Here is a 5590-nt window from a genome sequence, read left to right as displayed (position 1 = left end):
AATCAGATTATTGGGGATTTCATCAGTAACAACAGATTGAGAAATGTCTGGAGAACTTAGAACAGAGATGTGCGACACTTTACTTGGTTTAAGCCTAACGGACAAGCTAAATCCAGGATTGATTACTGGCTAATTTCAAACTCGATCTCGCTAAATGAACATTAACAGCTGTGTCTCCCCCCCAGAGGGCACGGGCCCCAGATTCAATGTAGGAAGAGGAAGAAAACAAGGACGCAGTATTTCTCCTCTTTTATTTATTGTGCTTTCTGAACTACTGGCTCTGCTCATAAAAAACTCCCAACATCGAAGGACTAAACACAGACGGTAAAATATTCCCTACAGGTCAGCTAGCTGACGACACAACGCTGTCCCTAAAGAACAAAGAACAAATACCTTTGGCCTTACAAACAATAGTTATTTTCTCAAGCGTCTGGTCTGTTTGAACCTCAACTAATGGGAACTTCTGAGGATCCAACTGTTCCTGTTCTTCACTATTCAATATACCTGTCAAAAAAGATACTGGATACCTAGGAATTTTGTTACCAAATGTCCAAACACAAGTGAGAAAAGTAATATTCAAAATTCTATAGATAAAAACAAAGAACACTGTTAACAGAAATGGAAAGCATATCCAGACTGATTTATCCTGCATATTCATTAGCTATATCTCCCAGGATGATAAAAGAAAACAAACTAAATTTCAACATGACCACATAAAAATGATGAAGATGGTGGGATTAAAGCATCAGATTTTATATCATGAATGGTGTATTAAAAATGAAATGGCTGCGATCGTTTCTAAAGAATGGTGAGGAGATGTGGTTCACAATAACTTCGCTTCTGTTCAACAAATTAGCTGGTACTGATTTTTTGTTAAAAAGGGACTTTGGAATATCTAAACTACCTGTCAAACTCTCTGTCTTGTCATTCTGGGAAATGATTTCTAAACATAATTTTAGTCCACAGAACGTTCTGCTATGGAACAATAGATTCATGTTGTGCAAAAGAAAATCTATATTTATGGACAACTGGATGGAGAAACAAATATGGTCAATTGTTGGATATATATAAAGTTGGATATAATCTGGATTGCTGAAGGTGTCATAAAACATTCCAATGGCTCTTATTCAGTTAATTAAAAATAATGTAGAAAACACACCGACCTCCAAAGTCCAAAATATAAAGATAGGCCAAGTTGACTTTTTAAACCAAAAATGTAACAATGCCTTCCTGAGGCAACATCTGTAGAATACAATGTAACCTGGCTTCACAAGGAGAACTTCAAACCCTGAAATATCAGCTATTACAACAAAATATCTTTAATTTCCACTTCTTCCTAAAAACAAAGAAATGCAGTTTAAAATTCTCAGATTGAAATGTGATGTAGAAAACTGTCACCTATGCAACACAAATGTAGAAACAACAGAGCACATTTTTTATGTTTGTGACTAAAGTTTATGGAAATCCTTCCATGACTGGTGTAATGGAAATTTGTCCTTTAGTGAGTCTTCTGAAATGTGAGATGAATGAAAAAGATTCCAATCCAGACGAGTGTGATCATTTGAATGGAGACACTTTTCTCAATAGCTCCTACAATCAGACCTCTGGCACATGGAATGATGCAACATCCACAGAGAGCTACAGCAATCATTAGACCTGCTAGTGTGGGCATCACTAAGGCCTTTTATTTAGCAAACACAGAATCTGACCGGTCGAACATGTTAGTGTCCACTTCAGAGTTCTCTGCAAGTTCTTCTCGTAGGGAACGCAGTCCTTCCAGCACTGGGTTCACCGAACCATCTGGAGCTGTATTGTTGGGCACAAACATACAGCAGGAGTTATTAAACATTAGCCCAGCATCCCAGCCTCTTTGGGTGCTTCTCTTGCCTCCAACACTGCTATTTGATGTCAATGCCTGTAGTTCACTGTGGTGTTCTGTTGTGGTGGCTTTTGTGCATCACGCTTGTGATCTAAGAACTGCAACAGAGGCACTGTTCATGCTGTTGCAATGGCAGCAAACATCTCTGTTGCTCCTCGTAGGCTCACAAATATTTGGGTGTCTGACTGGGTCCCATGACGTCTCCTTCCAGAGACAACCATGCTACCCACTCTTAATTTTTTGCGGCGTCACTTAAATCAGCAGTGGTAAATGTAAATGCTCCGTACTTGTATAGCGCCTTTCTAGTCTTTTCGACCACTCAAAGCGCTTTTACACTACATCTGCATTCACCAGTCACACACATTCATACACTGGCGGAACAGCCGCCAGGGGCAAATCGGGGTTCAGTATCTTGCCCAAGGACACTTCGACACGCAACCAGGGGGAGCCAGGGATCGATCCGATTAACGGCCAACCCGCTCTACCTCCTGAGCCACAGCCGCCCCAAGAGAGACCAGGAGTTTTCCCACTAGCTCCCTTGTGCTGATGTTTGCTGTCTAACAGCCTGTGAGTCCGAGACAAAGGGTGCCTAAGCGTTCCCAATCCCTCCTTCGCTCACAACACGAGGTGCTGATTGTGCACGCTTGTTGATCTATTGTTGTACTGGTGCAGGCACCTTCCTGCAGTGGCTGGCGTGAATCCACGTAGCTCTTTCAGCCACTTTTACCGCTGTGTATGTTGTCAGGAGCACCTTTCCACCTCTGCGCCTTCCAGTGCTTTCTTCTGAAGTCCTTAACCACCACAAAAGGAGACTCTAGGAGACTGTGCAGTGGTTCTGTCGCTGGAGAGGGTAGGGCCTCTTTAACCTGCTGATGTAGACGGGCAAGAGCAGAGGACAAAGTCATTCAATCATTCTCACAGTGATGTGTGTCAGGCGGTACTCTGCTCGCTGCCTCTATCCCTGTTCGTGGAGGGCGCCCAAAAAGAATCTCAAACGGGCTCAAACCTGACCTAGTTCTTACCCTCGTTCTCATGTACATCAACACCAACGGCAACGCCTTTGTCCATGGAAGAGTCTTCACAACATTTAGCTAGCTTAGCTTTTAATGTTCCATTCTCTTTTTCTACTGCTCCACCGCTCGCTGGGTGGAAGGAACAATGTTGTCTCAAATCAATGCCCATATAAGAGCCAAGTTGTTTGATGGCTTCACTTACAAAAGGTGTGCCGTTGTCACTGCTGATTTTAGAAGGCACGCCCCAGCGCGGCAAGATCTCAGAAATCAGGGCTTTAGCTCCAGCTGCACCGTCTTGTTTTGAAGTTGGAAAAACCTCCATCCATTTGGAAAACATATCAACTATGACCAAACAGAACCTTTTGCCTTGACTCGGGTTAAGCTCAAAAAAGTCCATCATCAGGTGATCAGATGGTTTATCTGGCGTTGGGTGTGCCGCTAAGGGAACCCTCAATCCTCTCCCTGTGTTGTGTGTTAGGCAGATTGAGCACGTTTGGCAAAAGTTGTGAGCGTATGTTGTGAAAGCTTTCATGAACCAGTGTTGCTTTAGTTGATCGAACATCCCTCCCTTTGACACATGATGCAACCCATGTGTCAATTCAGCATAATGTGGAAAAAAATGTTTGGGTAAACATGGTTTGTCATTGGGACCAGTCCACAATCCATCAGCATATTTACAACCAGCCTGTTGCCATGTGCGCTTCTCATCTGATGGAGCAAATTGTTGCATAGCATGCAATGTCAGAGGAATATCTGTGTCTGCGTGCAGGGGTGTGTGTGTGTGTGTGTCAGGCCCTGTTGAGCTGCGGTGCGGGCAGCTGCATCAGCTTTGGCGTTACCTGTAGAAACAAAGTCTTTTGCATTAGTATGGGCATTTGCATACAGAAATAGCAGACGGCAACATCACTGCTTCAAGCAATGCAGCTATTTTATCATGATGCAGAATAGGCTTACCATCAGATTTTAATGCACGGTTGCAAATGCATATTGAGAATCTGTGTAAATAGTTACTGATTTGTCTTTGGCCAATTTACAAGCTTCAGTGAGTGCAACCAACTCAGCTGCTTGAGCTGAATAATGAGATGGCAAGGGGCCAGATTTCAGTGTCTCGTGCTGACAACTTGATTTTTTCCTGTGTTAACATTGCGTGAAGCAGACCCGTCAACAAAGAGAATCAGGTCTGGGTTAGTTAGAGGTGTTTCAGACAGATCTGGACGTGGAGTGCAAACCTGCTCAAGCACAGCAACACAGTTATGATCTTCTCCGTCTCCTGGAATGGGGAGCAAAGTTGCAGGATTTAACATTACACAACAACATTACAGCGTTTGACAGCGATGTTAGGCATATCCAATAGAACAGTGGTGTATCGGCGCCAACGTGCTGTCGAGAGATGAGAGGTCTTCTGTTCAAGCAAGATCATAGAAACCGCATGAGGGACCAAAGGGTTAAATCAGAATAACCAACAATGTGACGTGATGCCATGACAGCTTCCTCAGCTGCTGCCACAGCTCTAAGACAACGTGGTAACCCTGCAGCCACTGGATCCAGTTTTGCTGAAAGAAAAAGCGACTGGTCTCAGTCTGTCACCATGTTTCTGTAGTAACACTGATGTCTGTCCATTTTGGAAACATGTCAACTATCATCAACAGCACTTATTGCCTTTGCTTGGGTTTAGCTAAAAAGCTCCCTCATCAGGTGGTCACATGGTTCTTCTGGGTGACACTCTGCTCTGTGTGTGTAAAACAGCCTCTGAGCTTCCAGGCTGTCTGATAACACACCTCACACACATTCCATAGTTTTGCATTCAGTTCCCCCTTTTCTCTGTGGAGGAGAGTGCATGGGCAAAACTCTGGACCATGTTAAAAAAAAGGGATTTAAACAATAACATCAAACAACAAGGAACGAGCAGGCGGCATTCTTTTCCTGTAGAAATGGGGTCAGTCTGTTAGCGTGCATCACATTTTATCATCAACACGGCAGCAGCTCACAAAGAAACATCCAGCATAACATAAAGCAACAGACACAGCAAGCAACACGACAATAAGCACCAGGCATCTGGTTCGCTTCCAAGATGTAGTGTCAGAACAGGTCATGTGATCGTCCTGCGGTCAAGTCAAGTAAGAACGTAGGTCAGGTCTTTGTCGTCCCCGAGTACAGGTAGACTATAGAGAACCATTTCAGTCAGTGAGGCTCTGTCAGCTCAGCTTCGTCAGCTCAAGTCAGTCAAGTGCACTGTTAGTTTACCATGAATCATGGGAGAAAGCTTTCTCTTGTTTCAGTAATGGGATCCCTTGTCCATAAAATCATCATCACCTCTTTATGGTGATTGGTTTTGGCTTGTATGCATTGGGAGAGAGAGCTTTACTCTCATCCTGATCACATTCCCAGAGAAGTTATTCTGTCTATTCGAATTGCAGTTAGAGACAGACAGACAGCCTTGTGTGTGGCCATTGTGGGCGAACCGCTTTAGCAACACAATGGTCATCTCAGCACGCTTCGTGTGATGGACTGCAGAACGGAAACCGACCAGCCGTGCGGGAAATGTAACATTTTAAAAACAGACCTTTGTCAAATCACCAACAGAGAAATGTGTGGTCTGTGATGTAGCCAATAATGTGAAATCTTTAAACCTGTAGTGCTCGCGGCTGCACTAATGCATTTACCAGCACTCTGTCGCTCTGCTGGTCGGCCTTCATCA

At 43.8% G+C, this 5590-nt stretch overlaps 1 long non-coding RNA gene across 1 annotated transcript in view; it reads right to left on the bottom strand.

The window, feature by feature from the left end:
* Positions 1 to 2370: 2370 nt before the first annotated feature.
* The window catches only part of LOC123966961, a 5417-nt gene continuing 2197 nt past the window's right edge, over positions 2371 to 5590 (bottom strand). The window contains exon 3 of the long non-coding RNA XR_006824139.1: positions 2371 to 2748. This is a non-coding gene — a long non-coding RNA (uncharacterized LOC123966961). The remainder of the gene's footprint in view (positions 2749 to 5590) is intronic.

The sequence above is a fragment of the Micropterus dolomieu genome, unplaced genomic scaffold (assembly GCF_021292245.1).
Source record: "Micropterus dolomieu isolate WLL.071019.BEF.003 ecotype Adirondacks unplaced genomic scaffold, ASM2129224v1 contig_14638, whole genome shotgun sequence".
Classification (NCBI taxonomy): Eukaryota; Metazoa; Chordata; class Actinopteri; order Centrarchiformes; family Centrarchidae; genus Micropterus; species Micropterus dolomieu.
Note: the sequence above shows the minus strand (reverse complement) of the source record. Positions and strands in the feature narration are given on the sequence as shown.